We start from the raw sequence: 20,451 nt of genomic DNA on the forward strand, positions 1-20,451 counted from the left end.
TGGTGTTTGGGGGGGGGGGGGGGGGGGGCGGAGGGAGTGAACAAACTAAAGTGACTAGGGAAGATATTAACAGCATTTTATGTGACTCCCTTTTGGAACTAGGGTTCAAGAACAAACCATTTGGAACTCATTGATTTTAGTTTTCTCTTTATTGTTTTCCACCTTGATTGAGTCCTTTGACTGTAAAGAGCAGATTGATTCAGACACGTCTAATTTTCTGCCTGTTTGATGATTCCCAGCTATCATGTTTGCTTCCTGTCTTCAATCATGAGGGTCTCCTTCTTCTGGACGCTGCTAAAATCACACCACCTAGGGAGGAGAGCTCTCTGGACTCCAAAATCCCTTGTCCTGAGGTGGTTTTCACTGTGAGATTCCACAGCTCTAAAACCAAAGTCAGCACCCCTGAAGTCCTTTGCAAGGTAGAGGTTGCAAACCGGCAGCGTAATGACTAAATCCTCTCTCAGATTCCTGGTACTTTGTTTGATCCACAATGATTAAAAAAAAAGGGGGGGGGGACGCAAATTCAAAAGTTTTTTTTCAAAAATCAGAAATGTTGGCAATATTGGCATACTTTCTGAATCCCTGACAACAGTTTGTTAGAACTGAGTAGTCACTGCCTCTTTAAATGGTGCAGGACCCTGTCCCCACTTGGATAGCTAAACTCCTATATGCTACCTACCTGGCTCTTATGAGTACTTGTGCTTCTGCTCTCTGTTTTCAAGATTACAGGGGACTTTCATATACATTATTGTATTTAATCCTCACAACCTTATAAGGTCAACATTTTATAGATTGCCTGTCCTAGTCAGAGCAGTATTAATTGCACTTCTTATTTGGTTGCATTTCAGATTTCTTAAGTTTTCCTTTTTTGGATTTTTGGATTTTTTTGAAGGCAAGTTTTTTATTTTTTTGAAGGCAAGGATGAAATGTTCTGCATCCTCTCTCTTTTGAAACAAATAGCAACCTAGACTCTGCTCAGGAATATCCACCAAGGGAGGTGTCTGATCTGTGGCACAGAGGGTAAAGTTGTGATAAGAGTGTGGACTCTGGTCTCCCACTACTTCACATGATCACTGTGTCTCCTTGAGCACATTATTTAATCATGCCATGACTTGGTTGTCACATCTGTAAAGCAAATATAGAAAAATAATATTTATTATTTTCTCAGGATTTTTCACATAGAGTATAAACTGGAAGACAGTAAGTGACAAAGAATCAGTTTGAAGAGATAAACTAAAGCCAGGTCAAGGAGGGCTTTCACTGCATGGCAAGATCATTTTATTCTGTAAGCCAGTGACTTTCAAACCATACGCCTTGGAGCCTTAAAGGTCTCCCGCTCAGCACACCTCTAGGCACTGTCTGGAGGAAAAGGAGTGAGTGGTATGGAGTTCAGACTCCCAATTAATGTTGAGGGACATTCGGGGCCGCTGAGAGCTTTTAAAAAATTTTTTTTACTTTTTTATTTATGAGAAACAGACAGCACATGAGAGGGGGAGGGGCAGAGAGAGAGGGGGACATGGAATCTGAAGCAGCTCCAGGGTCTGAGCTGTCAGCACAAAGCCTGATGTGGGGCTTGAACCCATGAACCATGAGATCATGACCTGAGCCAAAGTCGGACATTTTACCGACTGAGTCACTCAGGTGCCCCACCACCGAGGGCTTTTAAGTGGGAATTGAATTGACCAAATTCTGAATTTAGAAAATTATTCTGTATGGAGGATGGACTGGAGGGGACAAGTCTGTGATAGATAGGAATGTAAGTAGGAGATGATATGTTTAGTAAATTGGAGAAGAGGAAAGTTCATAAACTACTTAGCAGGTAAAAATAATGAACAATGAGTTGGGTGACCATAGCATTAAGGAGAGAGAGAAATCAAGCCTGACTTCCATGGTGTAGGTTTCACTGATGGTTATGGAGAATTAAAGACAGGTTATTTAAGGATGATAAGCAGCTTTAGAGAAATGGCAATGAATATATATGTTATGATGTACTCATGGGGCATCTAGGTTGAGGTATTGATTAAGTAATTGGAGGAGATATTAGGCAGTCCAAACAAAGAGATCCCCCCACTTAGCTATTTAAGAGCTCGGATGAGCTTAGGAACATACATTCTACCTTAGAGCCCATTTCCTTAGAGCTCACCAAGTGAGCACAGGAGAGTACTGAAGGATGATTATACATGAATGGATTTTGAACACCTTTAAGTTATATATAATAGTCACATTTCACTTACCAATACTTGCAGTCAGTAGAAATGAGGGAGATGAGCAAAATATGATTGAACTTTAAAGTCAAAAGTTCTCCAGAAGCAGGAAAAACCCAACTTGAAGCTCCTGTAGAACCCACAGTATGAGTTCAGAGCTTCTCAGCATACCTTGCAGAGAGAACGTTTGGCCCTGTTTTCTAATTTTGTTCCCTGGTGGGAATATTCTTAAAGGATCGTGCTCTAAGCATTAATGGTAAAAATGATTCCCAAAAGTTGACTCTTGGGCTTTCTGTATTGTCCAGGCAGAATTTGCTTCTTTTTGCAAGTATTACTTTGTCAATGCATCATTCCTTGGATAATTCCTTATTGTCTCAAGTAAATATTATTTGATTAATTTCCATCTAATTGAGATTTCTTTTTAGGTATTTTTTTTTAATTTGAGTATTGTTGACAGACAATGTTATGCTAGTTTCAGGTGTACAACATAGTGATTTGAGAAGTTTATATGTCATGCTATGCTCACCACAAGCATAGCTACCATCTGTCTGCATAAATCGCTATTACAATATCATTGACTATATTCCTTATGCTGTGCCTTTTATTCTCCTTTTAGGTATTCTTAAGAAGATTAAATGGGAGATAAAACATGTATACATGAAAGTGGAGACTCTTCTATCAAAGGGAAAAAAAGGTTAATGCATTCTGTTACTTGTCCCCCCATTTCTTGATCCGAGATGCAGCTATGGATTAAGTAGCATGATTAGATAAATATGCTATGTTTTCCTGTTTGGTTTGTTTATTTGTTGGTTTTTTCCAGGTTTACTGAGAGGTATCTGATATATGTCACGTAAGTTTCAGGTATACTGCATGATAGTTTGATTTACATATATTGTGAAATGATTTCCACAGTTAAGTTCAGCCAACATGTAGCTTCTTACAGGGATACAATAAAAAGAAATGAAAGAAGAAAAGAAAAAAATCTCCTTGTGATGAGAACCCTTAGGATATACACTCCTAACACCTTTCCTGTATATCTTACAGCAGTGTTAGCTATCATTATTACTGGAAGCCTGTACCTTTTGACCATCTTCCTCCAATCCCCACCCCCGACTCTTCCCCTGGTGATCAGAAAAGTCTGATCTCTTTTTCTAGAAGTTTGTGTTTTTGTTGTTGTTGAAATTGTTGTTTTTAGATTCCACCTATAAGTGAGATCAAACAGCATTTGCTTTTCTCTGACTTATTTTACTTAGCAGAACGCCTTCAAGATCTATACATGTTGTTGCAAATGGTAAGATTTCCTCATTTTTTTATAGCTTAATAATATTATACTGATTTGGGCCTGTAGTTTTCTTTTCTAATAGTGTCCTTTCCTGGTTTTGATATCAAAATAGCTCTGGTCTTGTAAAATGAGCTTCGGAGTGTTTACTCTGCTTCAAAAAAAAATTTTTTTTGGAAAAGCTTGAGAAAATTTGTTGTTCATTGTTCTTGAAATGTTTAGTAGAATTTACCAGGAAAGCCAACTTGTCCCAGGATTTTCTTTGTTAGGAAATTTGTCCTTACTAATTCAATCTCTCTACTAGTAATTGTTCTATTCAGACTTTCCATTTCTTCCTAATTCAGGCTTGGTAAGTTGTATGTTTGTAAGAAATTTTCTATTTCTTCTAGGTTGTTCAATGTCTTGATGTCTATTTTTCATAGTAGCCTCTTATAATTGTTGGAATTTCTGTAGTATCAGCTGTAATGTATCCATTTTATTTACAATTTCATTGATTTAGATTATTTCTCTCTCTTACTTTTTAAAAAAATTTTTAATGTTTTTAAATTTAGTTTTGAAAGAGGAGACAGAGAGAGAGAGAGAGAGAGCATGAGCAGAGTGGGAGGTGGGGCAGAGAAAGGCAGACACGAATCCAAAGCAGGCTCCAGGCTCTGAGCAGTCAGCACAGACTCACAAACTGAGATGATGTCCTGAACCAAAGTCAGATGCTTAACTGACTGAGCCACCCAGGTGCCCCTCTCTCTCTTTTACTTTTAATTAATTGATTGACTGATTGATTAGTTAAGAGTTTGCCAATTTTGTTAGCTTTTCAAAGAACCAATTCTAGGGGCGCGTGGGTGGCTCAGTTGGTTAAGCGTCCAACTTCGGCTCAAGTCATGATTTCACGGTTCGTGGGTTCGAGCCCCACATCCGGCTCTGTGCTGACAGCTAGCTCAGAGCCTGGGGCCTGCTTCGGAGTCTGTGTGTCCCTCTCTCTCCGACCCTCCCCTGTTCATGCTGTCTCCCTCTCTCTCTCAGAAATTTAAAAAAAAAATTTTTTTTTTTTAAAACAAAGGACCAACTCTTAGCTTCCTTAATCTGTTCCATTGTTTTTCTATTATTGGTTTTATTTATTTCTGTTCTAATCGTTATTATTTCCTTTCTTCTGCTAATTTGGGGCTCAGTTTGTTCTTTTTCTAGTTCCTTAAGACCTAGAGTTAGGTTGCTATTTAGGATCTTTCTTGTTTCTTAATATAGATATTTCTTTTTATGAACACCTTTTTAAAAATATTTTTTAACGTTTATTTATTTTTGAGGCAGAGGGAGACAGAGCCCGAGCTGGGGAAGATCAGAGAGAGAGGAAGGTACAGAATCTGAAACAGGCTCCAAGCTCTGAGCTGTCTGCACAGAACCCGATGCAGGGCTTGAACCCACTGACCGTGAGATCATGACCTGAGCCAAAGTCGGACGCTTAACTGACTGAGCCATCCAGGTGCGCAATATGAACACCCTTTTTGAAACTACATTTGCTGCAACCCATAAATTCTGGTATATCATGTTTCTATTTTCTTGCGTCTCAATTTAGTTTTTATTTTACCATTGGTTTTTCATTGACTCATCGGTTGTTCAAGAGACTGGGTTTTTGTTTTTTTTTTTAATTGATTAACATTTATTTAAGTTTGAGACAGAGAGAAGCAGAGTGTGAGCAGGGGAGGGGCAGAGAGAGAGGGGACACAGACTCCGAAGTAGGCTCCATCCAGGCTCCAAGCTGTCAGCACAGAGCCTGACTCAGGGCTTGAACCCATAACCATGAGATTATGACCTGAGTCAAAGTCCAGAGCTCAACTGACTGAGCCATCCAGGCATCCCAAGAGACTGTTGTTTAAGTTCAATGTGTTGGTGAATTTTCCACTTTCTTCTCTTATGGATTTCTTGTATCTCAGCCTTGTGGTCAGAAAAGATACTTAGTATGACTTAAGCCTTGAATTTGCTAAGACTTGTTTTGTGACCTAACATTTGGTTTATCCTAGATTTTATTCCATGTGTACTTGAGAAGAATGTATATTTGCTGTTGTTGGATAGAATATTCCATATGTTGTCCAAATCCACTGTTACCTTATTTATTCTCTGTCTGGATGATCTATTAATTGTTGAGAGTGAGGTATTAAAGTTCCCAAATATTAGTATTTATTTCTTCTTTTAGCCCTGTTAGTTTTTGCTTTATATATTTGCATGCTCCCATGTTGTGTGCATAAATATTTACAATGGAACGACCTCTTGATGTATTGACTGGTATATCTTTATATAATGACATTCTTTGTCTTTTTGACCATTCCTAATTTAAAGTCTACTTTGCCCGATATAAGTATAGCTTATACAATACTATCTTTTGGGGGGGGGGAGTGTTTATAATTTGCTTGAAATATCTTTTTCCATTGATTCCTTCTCATCTGTGTACATCTTTAAAGATAAAGTGAGTGCCTAGTATGCAGAATAATAATGGATCTGGTTTTCTTGGGTTTGTTTATTTGTTTATTTTATCCTTTCACCCATTACATTCCTTTTTATAGGAAAATTTAATCTGTTTATATTTATAAGAATTATCGATAGGTAAGGACTTAATAGTGCCATTTTGTGAAATTTTTCCTGGTTATTTTGTAAATCCATTATTCCTTTATCTCTTTTTCTACTGCTTTTTAAAAAAATTATTTTGATGTCTTTTGGTATCAGTACTCTTTGACTGCATTATTTTGTTATTTTGTATAATTACTGCAGGATTTCCCCTTGTGGTTACTATAAGGCTTACCTAAAATCCCTTAAACTTATAAAACAATTTTTAAATGATAACAACTTAAATTCAATACAACTCACAAACTTAACACTTTTCCTCCCCCTCACATAGCTAGACTGTGAATAAGATCCTCTTGGCTGCTGTTCCTCTGATGTGGTATCCGTGTGTCCTCTCTTAGAGCAACAAGCCAAACACCAGCTCTCTCCTAGTCCCCTGCTGCTGCTGAACATGTGGCTGTGCTATGGCCAACAGGGTAGAAAGCTTCATCAGGCAAGGAGGAGATGTGGTACTACCATCATTTTCAGAGGGACACTAGAATACCTGCCGAGGTCTCCTAAGCCCAGCAGAGCAGACCTTTGGGTGGCTTGGCTACAGGTGGTCACAGTAAGGCTGGGTCCTTCTTCATTTTTGCAAACAACTGACATCAATAAAAATTAGAGCTTTGTTCTGTGGGGAGGGTGATTTGCAAATGGCCAAGAGGGGGTGACACATTTCCTCCCTGCTGCCTTCTTCCTAGCCCATTCTACTCTGTGTATCTACCTTGTTCTGCTCCTTGTGTATTGGTCATCTAGCCTCTTACTGGCCAGCAGAAAGTATAAGAAGCAAGCATCTTGGGAGATTAGTTCTGTAACTTGTCCATAAGAACCAGAAGAAAATTGAATGTGGCAAGAAAGAGGCCCAGAAGTATAAGGAGAGGGGTTAAGAATGGGATTTCTTTCTTTTTATTCTTCCTTGGTTGTTTCTGTTTGCACAAGATGTGTTTCCTCCCTAAACCTCATGCAGCTGTATTCCCAGCAAATTGAAGAAAGGAGGGAAAAAGCTATTTAAATTTATACTATTGAATTTCTGTAGGACACCGAAATATTTTTGAAGTTAATGGGAAGCTTTGAATAGTCTGTTTCAAATAATTACAGGAAAAAAATACATTGAAATAATTAGTAGTTGCTACTAGAACATTCAGCAAAATGAAATGACATCTTTGCATGCCTATTAAACAGCACTTTATTTTCAGTTTAGGGTGTTTTGGATGAAATTAGATGGCAAACATACTGCTTCATTGAGTGATTAGAAGAACTAGTATCATTTAGAGTTACACTAGTACCACCATCAGCTTTTTTCTCTTTCCTCTTAAAAAAAATACTGTGCTCTTCCGTTAGGGAGATTTTAATAGAAATGGGACCAACTACAGCCCTTGAGACTTGAGCTTAAGTGGCTTAGGTGTAATCCCTCTGGATGCAAGGAAAGGCATTAAGCAGAATCTGATTATTCCCTATTTTCTAATTCTGGGATTCTCGTTTTACTCTGCTTAGAGAATACATAAAGCTCCCCACTCCACCACCCTCTCCAGCCTCAAAGGAGGATAGTATTTGCCCAAAACAGAAAATGGTCTTAATCTAATGGGTAAAACTTAACTGGTCTTTAGCTCCACCCCACCACCTTCACAGCATTTCTCTTCTCTATTTAAAAGAAAAATAAAACAATTTTTAAAATATTGGCAAGGTGTCTGATTTTCAACATTTTAATTTATGAAAGCTGTTTGCCAATCCATGACCAAACTTGATGTCCCTTTCATCCCTTCTTCCCCCTTCTCCTTTCTTCTGTCTTCCTCTTCCTCTTTTCCCATCTCCATCCCCCTCTTTTACCTCTTAGTCCAACTTCTTCACCTTCTCCTCTTGCTTTCATGCTTTAGAGTGAGAAGAGGAAATGGAAAGCAGAAAAAGAGAAATTGAGGAATACTTGTAATATAATAGTGTCACATATATTCAGGTGTCTATTGCATAAAATGGTGTTTATTTTTTATTTTTTAAAATTTTTAAATGTTTTTTTTAAATTTATTTCTGAGAGAGAGAGAGAGAGTGAGCAGGGGAGGGTCAGAGAAAGAGGGAGATACAGAATGTGAAGCAGGCTCCAAACTCTGAGTTAGCTGTCAGCACAGAGCCCGATGCGGGGCTCGAACCCACGAACCATGAGATCATGACCTGAGCTGAAGTCAGACACTTAACCGACTGAGCCACCTAGGTGCCCCTATTTTTTATTTTTATAATGCATGACTTTTGAGGAATATTTTTGAGCCAGGAAGGACTGAAAAAAGCTGTATAAGGCTGTTCTACTTTTCTCCAATAGTTTATCATTGTGTTCTAAGATATTTATCAGAATAACTAGCAGCTTCTTAATTAAAAAAAAATGTTTGAGAACCCTGATATTTCATTCTGAACAGAGAAAAAAGAGAATGGAGAGAAATGGCGAGTGAGAAATTTGGGTTCAAACTGGAGATGGCTCTGCTTCAGAGCCTGACTTAGAGTCGCCATGTTTCTTTCCTAAGGCTCACCTGTGTCTTCTCATATGGCTGGGACTCTATGAAATCATGCCTGGTATTTCCTTCTCCCAGTACACACACTCACATGCTCTCCCTAGGCCTCGTTTGTCTGGTGTACCCACCATGTTGCCCTACTTGCACCCCTAATTCTGGGTTGTGCCTTCATCCCCCGGAGAAAGGGGCATTATTTGCTACTCTTGCCTGGAAAGTCTCACTCTCCATGAGTTCTCGAATGAGACACTTAAGCAAGGTTGTGATGTACTCATAAGGGAGCGACCAGGTCTATGAGCTTTATTTTGTGATATATGGTATTTAACTAGCTCCCCTCCAGGGATCAATTTGTAGTTTATCCTATATTTGAATTTTACACAAAAATTTGAACATTTTATGTATAAATAAAAGGAAGAAAGGAGAAGTAGGCTCTGGAGCTGATGTGGGAGTAAGATTCCTAATGATGGTCCTCCAGTCTGCATACCTTTTGCTCAGGGCACCCTTGTTGGCGTACTATTAACTTGGTCCTGACACATGGAGGCAACAATGAAGAGCCGAGGCTGCTGTGTGGGCCAACACTTGGGCCCCTGTTGAGAAGAAATCTTCTTTGCAATATCACCCATCTCCATTAGCTCAGTGAGGCCACTTCTCCCTTCCCTCTGCCTCCTTGATCCCCACTTTGTCTCTGATCATCCTCTCTTCATTCCTGCCTGCCTGTCTCTCATCCCCACACCTGCTGTTTTGTTTGACTGTGCTCCTCTTCTCTTACCTTCTATTAATAGAGCCCCATCAGGTCACACGTTTTCTTTTCCTTCCAATGATACATTAATGTACTCTCTCCTTTCTATCTCCCCTTCCTTGGTCCTACCTGTGGTGACTTCTCCCATCACCCCATTTGAACAGCTTCCCTCTGAGTTTGATGTAGGCACAGTGCACAGCTTAATAGGTAGCCTGACCCCATGCAAAATGCTCCTCTGCAACTTATTTCCCAATACCCTCCAGGGACAAGCTCTGAACCTGGTGGCTACAGATCCAGGGTACTGTTTCCTCAACTTCAAGAATGACCCTTGGCAGTGATGACCTGCTCCTGCTGAGGCAGGAGGCAATTTCAGGCCCTGAACCAAAAAGAAACCCTTCTAGTGAGTGCTATTTGAGGATACCCCTGAAGGAGCTGCTGCCACTCAAATCTGTGATTGTCCAGCTCACCTGCTGACTGTCACCCACTTCTATCTTTAATTCCAATAATTCTTCTTGACTCTAAGATCTTAAGGAGATGTCAGTGTTTGTTTCTACTTATCCCCTTTACCCCTGGGCTGCTTCCGCAACCCGTCAGCTTCAGCTATGAGGCAGGCCGGTGCGGTTCTGCTAGGCAGCAGTTGCTGCAGAAAGGAACAGAAGGAAATTTGGTTTTATAGGGCAGCAAATATACTGAAAGCCCTCAGGGAAAAGCCACAGCCTCAGTTCCCAATCCAGGTCGGTTCAGAAGCTTTATGCTCTGGATTTATAGTGTCTGTACTGAGCCAATTTAAACAATTTCAATCAACATGCCCCATATGATAAATTGCATGCAACTCATCCTTATAAAAGAAAAAATTGGCTTGGATTGAATCTGAACTTTGGAGATCCAAGAAGTTTCAGAGTTTCTTCTTATAGTTATTAAAGCTAACTGTGCAAGAATAGGCCAGTACATAAGCAAACAACAACACTATGCCTTGGAAACATGACTGAGGCAGGTCAGTAGCTCCATAACAAATGCCTCGTGGTGGGGTACTTGGGGTGGCTCTTTGGATTTGCACCTTACCAGCAAGCTGACTTGAGGAGAGGTAAATAACCTCACCAAACTAACTGAGAATAATAATCATATTTACCTCACTGTACAGTTTGCATGTTAGAGATACAATAGAAGACCTCGTATTTATTATGCATTTAGTATGTTCCAAGTAATATTCTAAGCACTTTACATATATTGATCCATGCAGTGAAAGTTGAGCAGTTAGTATAGTTCTCAGCACATAATAGGTCCTTAATAATTGTTGGGGTCTTTGCTAATAGCAACAGTCATAGACTGTTTAATTGGACAGTTTTTTTTTTTTAAATTAAGCTTATTTATTGTGAGAGACAGAGTGAGTAAGCATGAGCCGGGGAGAGACAGAGAGAGAATTCCAAGCAGGTCCACACTGTCACCACGAAGCCCGATGTGGGGCTTGAATCCATGAAGCGGGAGATCATGACCCGAGCTGCAACTAAGAGTTAGACGCTCAATTGACAGAGCCACCCAGGTGCCCCAAGAGTGGACACTTTTAAAGCACACATCATGTATCAAGATCTGTTTAAATATCTTACATGTTATAGTCTAAATATTTGCCAACAACTGTGTATGTAGGTGCCATTACCATTACCCCATTTTATAGATGAAGAGAAGGTTAGGTGAAACTTTGACCAAGGTCAAGAACAAGAAGGGAGATAAGCTATTGAAATTTTGGATCAGAGAAAGCATAACTGAGAAAATGTGTTTGAATAAAAACACAAAGTTGCTGAGGTAGCTAGTCTTGAAGATATGGAGTAAGAGCATCCAGGCATAGGAAACAGGTGCAAAGGCCCTGGGGCTTGTATTGTTCAAAATAATTGGACTAATTGGATCCATATTCCATCATTACACCAAAATGCTAAGCTTAGTAAACAATCCCACTTCCAGGGATAAAGGAGCAAGGTTTTGGGAGTATATTTTGGAATTTTCCCTTTTTAGTACAAATCCAGCTGTGGGGAAGACCATGACTGCCTTGGGACAACTTGTTCATATGACACATTTAGGACATGTCAGTACCCCATTCCTGAAAAACGAGTTTGCATCTTCTGCTTGCAGTTAGACTGAGAAAGGGAAAGGGTAAAGCTGAACACAACCTTATTTAAAATCACTTTGATCCAAGGATTGTAACCATTTAGTGTTTATTGATTTTTCTTTCCTATTTTTAGGAAGGTGGGAGCATGTTAATTAAACATTTTTGAGTGAAGCAGGTTTCCAGGGAGGATGGCTTAAGAGTCCCTGAGAGCCAGATCCTTTGTTTACTTTCTAACACAGGCTCCTCAGAAATGAGGTGCAGGTGGATGTTCTGGTTTCTCATCTCCCAGTCAGATTCTGGAACCTGGCAGAAGACACTGATTTCCATGCCTTGTCTTGCCTTGCCTTCTGCCCTTGGCCTCCTATGTAGAGAGTCATCAAAAGGTGGTTGAAGAGTCCATGTTTTAACAGGAAGTAGGAATACCCCTTCTCAGTTTACTGGACCACCACTCCTTTCATGTGAGCCTTTTGGGACAAGACTGTTCTGGAATCTCAACTGACTCCACATACATGACAAGCAGCCCCAGAAAATGGTCAAAGTTCACTCTGCAACCAGCCCCTAGAAAGGAGCGGAAGCTGAGTACTCGTGTTCTGCTCACTAGACCATCCCAGGTGTCTTAACAGCCAAAGGGAAAGAAGAGGGATGGAGGTGCCCTCACTGGAGGACATGCAAACACACAGAAATGGATTTATGTTTCCCTTTCAACATATTTCTTTCTTCTCCAACTTTATATTTGTCCTTTATTCTGTGTTAAATTTCCAGTGCTATTTTATTATACGTTTAACAATAACAACTAACATTTAGGCTGACACTATCCTACTTAGTCTAATGAATTCTTTTAAAAACTCTAAAAAACATATGTTATTGTCCTCATTTTCCAGACAATGGGAGTTTAGCGACACTATGTACCCTACTTAGGATAAAAAATTAGTAAAAGGCAGAGTGAGGGTTTTACCCAGATCTGAAGACTCTGGAACAGAAACTCTCAATCATTTTGTCATACAGCTTACTTCTGTCAATTTATCTAACACCTGAAAATGTGTATCTACTCACACACAAGTATATCTGCATAGACATTACATGCATATATACATATTACCCAAAGGACATTGTATCTATTTATACAAACACATACACACATTCACGCACACACATGGCTACACCCTGTTATGGAAGGATTGGAAAGAATTAAAAAGATGGTGCCATGCACTATGTGCTGTTGTGTAGAGCAGGGTGTAGGTAGGAAAGATGAGACAGGAAGTGTACGTATTGCGGGTGGGAAACCTGAATACCCAGTGCTCCAAATGCCTCAGGGAGACCCTAACAAGAGGAGGCTGAACTGTGCATCCACGTGCTGTGGGCATTTTCAGTGCAGGCAGGCTGTAAATAAAGCTGTTGTACAGTATAAACTCATGATTAAATAGGCAAGTGGAGTGACAACTACCAAGATGGTTGTTTCTGACTTTGCTCCTCCTCACAAAAACAACTAAGAATGTTTCAGCAAGATGCTAAGAAGACAATCCTAGAACATGAGGAGAGGCTGAAGCACCCGCTTCATCACAGACACCAATACAAACAGCATTATGGGGAGAAGAGAAGCAGCTACACATTGGCCACAGTGCCTTCCCGTTTCCCCCACCTCCCCAGGCTAGCACAGAGGTCTCCTCTTAGCCTCCAGCTTATCCAGTGGGAAGAGAGAACCTAGAGAGGATAACAGGTTTCCCCTAGCATTGTGGGTCAATATTCAGAAGCCCCTACTCTGATCTCACATCACAGAAACTGCAGTGGAATATGCAGTTCTGACGGTGATAAAGGAGGAGGAACTTGCACCAACCAGCACATGGATCTTGACCGGATGAGTTCATACCTGCAGTACCCAAGTAGTAATCCCAACAAGCAGCTTCACTTCACTCATCTGTAGAATCAAGTCAGGGGTGTATTGACCAGGGAACTCAACAAGGGGCAGAATCTGCCTTATTCTGATCCTCAAATGAAAAATTCTGTGACCTAAACCTTGGTTTGGTCATGCCCAGGTAAAGTGCTGAGTCACATCCTCACCCAATAGAGAGTACCTTGCAGCCTTTTCCAACCAGAAGGCTGGTGACAACTCCCAGAATCTGTGTGGCCCCCATAGCAGAGCCAGAACACCGGAATTCATTTGTATCTTTGGCTGAGAGTAGCTCCTGGTCCCTTCCAACAGGAGACCCTGTTTGGGAAACTGGCAGACAAAGTCAACAGAGCAAAGCTAGTGTTCAGCCATGGAACTTGGAATATGGGTCAGCTTGAGTTCAGACAAAAGATAATTTTATCAGTTTTATAGTTGCTTCTTCCACAGTACCCAATCAGGGAATCTAATTCATATCATCACTGGATAAAATCTTCAATTTGTCTGACCAGGGAACCTGCTCAAAGCACATGAGAAACGGCACAGCTTATTCAACTGCCCTATGCACAGTGACACTTGAACAGAGAGCACAGCCTCTGGCTTCCTTCATCTGTAGAGCAATATTGGTGGTCTCATCTGACCAGAGAATCCAGTGCACACTTAGGCTTGATTCAAGACGACAAACAATGAACTTCTCAGGCCCTGGGCAATGGTCTCCTGTCCTGTGAGGTCAGAGAGGCTAATTCATGGCCACTTCTGGTACTGACTATAGTATTCATTCCAGACTATTTAAGTAGGCATGACCAGAGAATTCAGGCAGAGCCCAAGCCAGCAGTCCAGTCCAGTTCTCAGTCAGAGACACCTACCTCCATCTCTGTTCTCAGAGCACAAACGGTGGCCTCACCAAAAATAGAGCATAACAGCAGGCTCTACCTGCCCACAAAGGTAATACCAAAAGCTACAACTAGAAACCCAAACTGAGCTAACTGGTAAAGAATAATCTCTGTCAAAGCAAACTTGAAAAGTTTGGAAGAGAAGCCTGATTACTCAAATGTATTCCAATGTAAGGAATCAAGGATCATAAAAAAATCAGATAAAGAAAATTGATAAAGCTTTAATAACTGACCCTAAAGCAATGGAGATCTATAAACTGTCAAATAATTCAGAATAATCCTCTTAAGGAAGCTTAGTGAACTATTACAAGCAAACAAGCATACATACAAACAATTAGACAACAAAATGAAATTCATAAAACAATGCACGAACAAAAAAAAGTTTGACAAAGAAAGAGCAACTATCAAAAATAGCCAAACAGAAATTCTAGAGTTGAAAATACAATAACTGAACTGGAGAATTCAGTGGAGAGTTTTAATGGTAGATTCAACGTGCAGGGAAAAAAATGATGTGGGCCTGGCAGGATGCAACATTGGAAACTATCCAGTCGAAGGAGGAAAAGGAAAGAAAAAAAATATGAAGAAAGCCTATAGCATTTAGAGGACACAAGAAGAAGAAACAATACCCACAATATGGGAATCCCAGAAAAAGAGAAAGAGAAAAGCATATAGTAAAAGCAATTTTAACTATAAGTTAAGAATTTTAAGAGCAGCACCAGAAAATAAGTTACATACAAAGGAAGTCCCATAAGACTATCTGTTAGTGGATTTTCAACAAAACTTTTCAGGCCAGGAGAGAATAGAATGATATATTTGAAATAGTAACAGTAACAATCAATTAAAAATTCTATACCAGAGCTTACTGGATATAATAAGAACAGCTCTAAAAGGAAAGTTCATAACAATGAATATCTACATCAAGAAGCAAGAAATATCCCAAATAAACAACCTAACTCTATTCCTTAAGGAATTAGAAAAAGAATAAACTGATCCCAGGTTCGCAGGAGAAAAGAAGTAATAAAGATCAGAGCAGAAATAAATGAAATAGTGAGTAGAAATACAATAGAAGCATTAACCAAACTAACAGCTGATTCATTAAAAATATAAACAAAATTGACAAACACTAGTTAGACTAACAAAGGAGAAAAGAGAAAGGGCCCAAATCATCAAAGTTGTAAATGAAAAAGAAGACATTGCAATTTAAAACACAGAAACTAAAAGGATCATTAGAGGTTTCTATGAGTTTTTAGAGGTTACTATATGCTAATCAACTGGACAAGCTAGAAGAAATAATTTTTTTTTAGAAAAGTATAACTTAATGAGACTAAATTAGGAAAAAATAGAAATTCTAAATAGACGAGTTAGTAGTAAGGAGACTGGTCAGAGAAAGGGCAGGACCAGATAGCTTCCCTGGCAAGTTTTACCAATTTTTTAAAGAAGAATTAATATTTTCTTCTCAAACTTCCAAAAAGAAAGGAAGGAAGGAAGGAGGGAAAGAAGGAAGGAAGGAAGGAAGGAAGGAAGGAAGGAAGGAGAAAGAAAGAAAGAAAGAAAGAAAGAAAGAAAGAAAGAAAGAAAGAAAGAAAGAAAGAGACATTCCCAAACTCATTTTATAAGGCTAGCATTATTCTGATTTCAAAGCCAGTAAAGCAGAAAGGAATACTACCAGGAAACAAAATTGTCAGCCCATATCCTTGATGAATACGGATGCAAAAATTTTCAATAAAATACTAGAGAACCAAATTCAACAGCACATTAAAAAGATCATTCACCATGGTCAAGGAGGATTTATTCTTGGGATGTAAGGATGGTTCAACATACATGAAACAATCAAGGTGATATATCACATTAAAAGAAAGAAAGAAAAGAATCATATGCTCTACACACAGAAAAAGCTTTTGACAAAATTCAGCATCCTTTCATAGTATGCCTCTTAACCATTAGGCATAAAAGGAACATATTTCAAGATAATAAAAGCCATGAGGACAAGCCCACAGCTAACATACTCAGTGGTGGAGAGATGAAATATTTTCCTCTAAGGCAAGGGTGTCCGCTCTCACCACTTCTATTCAATATAGTATTAGAAGTCCTAGCTGGAACAATCAGGCAAGAAAAAGAAATGAGAGATAACAGAATTAGAAAGGAAGAAGTACAGGTGCCTGGATGGCTCAGTTGGTTAAATGTTGTACTCTTCCTAGCATCAGCAATCAGACAACAAAAGGAAATAAAATGCATCAAAATTGGCAAAGAAGAAGTCAAACTTCCTCTTTTCTCAGATGACATGACACTCTGTATGGAAAATCTGAAAGACTCCACCAAAAGACTCCTAGAACTGATAATATGAATTCAGCAAAGTCTCAGGGTACAAAATCAATGTACAGAAATCAGTTGCAATTGTATACACCAATAATGAAGCAACAAAAAGAGAAATAAAAAACCTATCCCATTTACAACTGCACCAAGAACCATAAAATACCTAGGAATAAACCTAACCAAAGATGTAAAAGATCTACATGCTGAAATTATGAAGGAAATTGAAGAAGACACAAAGAAATGGAAAAACAGTCCATGCTAATGGATTGGAAGAATAAATATTGTTAAAATGTCATTACTACCCAAAGCAATCTACACATTCAATGCAATCCCAATCAAAATTGCACAAGCATTCTTCTCAAAGCTAGAACAAACCATCCTAAAATTTGTATGGAACCACAAAAGACCCCAAATACCTAAAGTAATATTGAAGAAGAAAACCAAAGCGGGAGGCATCACAATCTCAGACTTTAGCCTCTACTACAAGCTGTAATCATCAAGACAGTATGGTACTGACACAAAAACAGACACATAGACCACTGGAATAAAATAAGGAACCCAGAATAAGACCCACAAATTCATGGCCAACTAATCTTTGACAAAGCAGGAAAGAGCATCCAGTGGAAAAAAGACAGTCTCTAAGCAAATGGTGTTGGGAGAACTACACAGCAACATGGAGAAGAATGAAACTAGATCACTTTCTCACACCATACACAAAAATAAACTCAAAATGTTGAAAGACCTAAATGTGAGACAAGAAACCATCAAAACTCTAAAGGAGAAAGCAGGCAACAATCTCTTTGACTTCAGCCGCAGCAATTTCTTACTCAACACATCTCCAAAGGCAGGGGAATTAAAAATAAAAATGAACTATTGGGACCTCATCAAGATAAAAAGCTTTTGCACTTCAAAGGAAACAACAAAACTAAAAGGCAACCAATGGAATGGGAAAAGATATTTGCAAATGACATATCAGATAAAGGGCTAGTATCCAAAATCTATAAAGAATTTACCAAACTCAACACCCAAAAAACAAATCATCCAGTGAAGAAAATGGGCAGAAGACATGAACAGACACTTCTCCAAAGAGGACATCCAGATGGCCAACAGACACATGAAATGCTGCTCAGCGTCCCTCCTCATCAGGGAAATACAAATCAAAACCACACTGAGATACCACCTCACGCCAGTCAGAGTGGCTAAAATGAACAAATCTGCAGACTCTAGATGCTGGTGAGGATGTGGAGAAACGGGCACCCTCCTACACTGTTGGTGGGAATGCAAACTGGCGCAGCTGCTCTGAAAAACAGTGTGGAGGTTCCTCAAAAAATTAAAAATAGAACTACCCTATGACACAGTAATAGCACTACCAAGAATTTATCTAAGGGATACAGGAGTGCTGATGCGTAGGGGCACATGTACCCCAATGTTTATAGCAGCACTTTCAGTAATAGCCAAATAATGGAAAGAGCCTAAATGTCCATCAACTGATGAATGGATAAAGAAGATGTGGTTTATATATTGAATGGAATACTACTTAGCAATGAGAAAGAATGAAATTCTGCCATTTGCAGTGATGTGGATGGAACTGGAAGGTATTATGCTGAGTGAAATAAGTCAGTCAGAGGACAGATATCATATGTTGTCACTCCTATGTGGATCTTGAGAAATTTAATAGAAAACCATGGATGAAGGGAAAGGTGAAAAAGTAGTTACAAACAGAAAGGGAGGGAGGCAAACCACAAGAGACTCTTAAATACAGAGAACAAACTGAGGGTGGATGGGGGGTGAGGGAGAGCGGAAAATGGGTGATGGGCATTGAGGAGGGCACTTGGGATGGGCACAGGGTGTTATATGTAAGCCAATTTGACAATAAATTATATTTAAAAAAAGAAAATTCCACATTTTCCATGTCCTAAAAAAGAAAGTTGAGCTCTTGACTTTGGGTTAGGTCATCATCTCACAATTCATGGGTTTTATCCCTGCATTGTGCTCTGAGCTTGACAGTGCAGAACCTACTTGGGATTCTCTCTTTGCCCCTCCCCTCTCTTCAAAATAAATAAGTAAACATTTTTGTTTAAAAAGAAAGAAAGAAGCTGTCTCTATTTGCATATGAAATTATTTTGTATATAAAAATACTAAAGACTCAACCAAAAAATATTAGAGCTAATCAGTGAATTTAGTAAAAAGGTAGGATACAAAATCAACATATAAAAATCAGTAGTGTTTCTATACATAGACAATGAAATTTCTGAAAAAGAAATACAGAAATTAATCCCAGTTACAATAGGATGAAAAACATAAATACTCAGAAACAAATTTAACTAAGTAGGTGAAAGATCTCCATTCTGAAAACTATAAGACACTGATGAAAGAAATCAAAGAAGATACAAGTAAATGTAAAGATATTTTTGGAAGAATTAATATTGCTTAAATGTCAATACTACCAAAAGCCAACTATAGATTTAATGCAATTCTTGTCACAATTACAATGGCATTTTTTACAGAAGTAGACAAAACACTCCTAAAATTTATATGAAGCCACAAAATACTGAGTAGCCAAAAAACTCTTGAGAAAGTACAAAGCAGGAAGCATCACACCTCCTGATTTCAAGCTATACTATACTGCTATCATCATCAGAACAATATGCTCTTGTTATAAAAACAGACAAACACACCCATGGAACAGAATCGAGAGCCCAGAAATAAACCCAAGCATATTAGGTCCACTTATATTTGGCAAGGGAGCCAAGGGGAAAATACACACACACACACACACATCTATATATATTTTTATATATAGATATGTGTTTATCTATATGTATGTATATACACATATCTATATATAAAAATATATATAGATGTGTGTGTGTGTGTATAATTCAACCATTAAAAATGAGGAAAGCCTATCACTTTTAACTTATGGATGGACCTCAAGGGCATTTGCTAAGTGATATAAGTCAGACAGAGAAAGACAAACACTGTATAGTCTCATTTATATATGGAATCTAAAACAAAAATAGGGGCGCCTGGGTGGCTCAGTCAGTTAAGCATCCGACTTCGGCTCAGGTCATGATCTCACGCTCTGTGGGTTCGAACCCCACATCAGGCTCTGTGCTGACATTCAGAGCCTGGAGCCTGTTTCAGATTCTGTGTCTCCCTCTCTCTCTACCCCTCCCCAGCTCATGCTCATTCTCCCTCTCTGTCTCAAAAATAAATAAATGTTAAACGAAGTTTATATGGAATCTAAAACAAAAATAAAACCCTAAAAATCATAGAAAAAGAGATAAGATTTGTGGTTACCAGAGGTGAAAGGTAGGGAGAAAAGACATAGGAGGAAGGTGGTCAAATGGTACAAACTCCAGTTGTAAAATAAATAAGTACTGACGATGTCATGTACAATATACCTATGATAGCTAACACTGCTGTATGAATATGCAGGAAAGGTGTTAAGAGAATAAATTCCAAGTGTTCTCATCACAAGACTTATTTCCCTTTATTCTTTATTCTTTTATTTTTATTGCATGTATATGAGAAAGCGGATGTTAGCTAAACCTGTAGTGGTAATCATTTCACTATATATGTAAATCAAACCATCACGCTGTATGTGTTAAACTTACACAGCGATGTATGTCAATTATTTCTCAATAAAACTAGAAACAAACAGAGAAATAAAAATGCAGAACACTTCTGCCTCTGTGTGCCTCTGTTTGGGTGTCTGCACACAGATTAGATTCAGGAAACGAAATAATTGTGGTGAGCAGGGCCCCTGTCAAGTCTTGAGAGCAAGGCTCTGAGAATTTGCATTTGAGCTGAACTGGACTGGATATCTTTGTTTCATGCACTATGGGAAAACAAGCTTGGCTATTGAAGATACTGCCAAATGTTTTGTTTTTAAAAGGATAAACAAACGATTCCCTACTCTTTTCCATTTCGCCCTGCTGTCCCCCATGCCTCAC

The sequence above is a fragment of the Crocuta crocuta genome, unplaced genomic scaffold, assembly GCF_008692635.1.
Source record: "Crocuta crocuta isolate KB4526 unplaced genomic scaffold, BGI_CrCroc_1.0 scaffold172, whole genome shotgun sequence".
NCBI classification, from domain to species: Eukaryota; Metazoa; Chordata; class Mammalia; order Carnivora; family Hyaenidae; genus Crocuta; species Crocuta crocuta.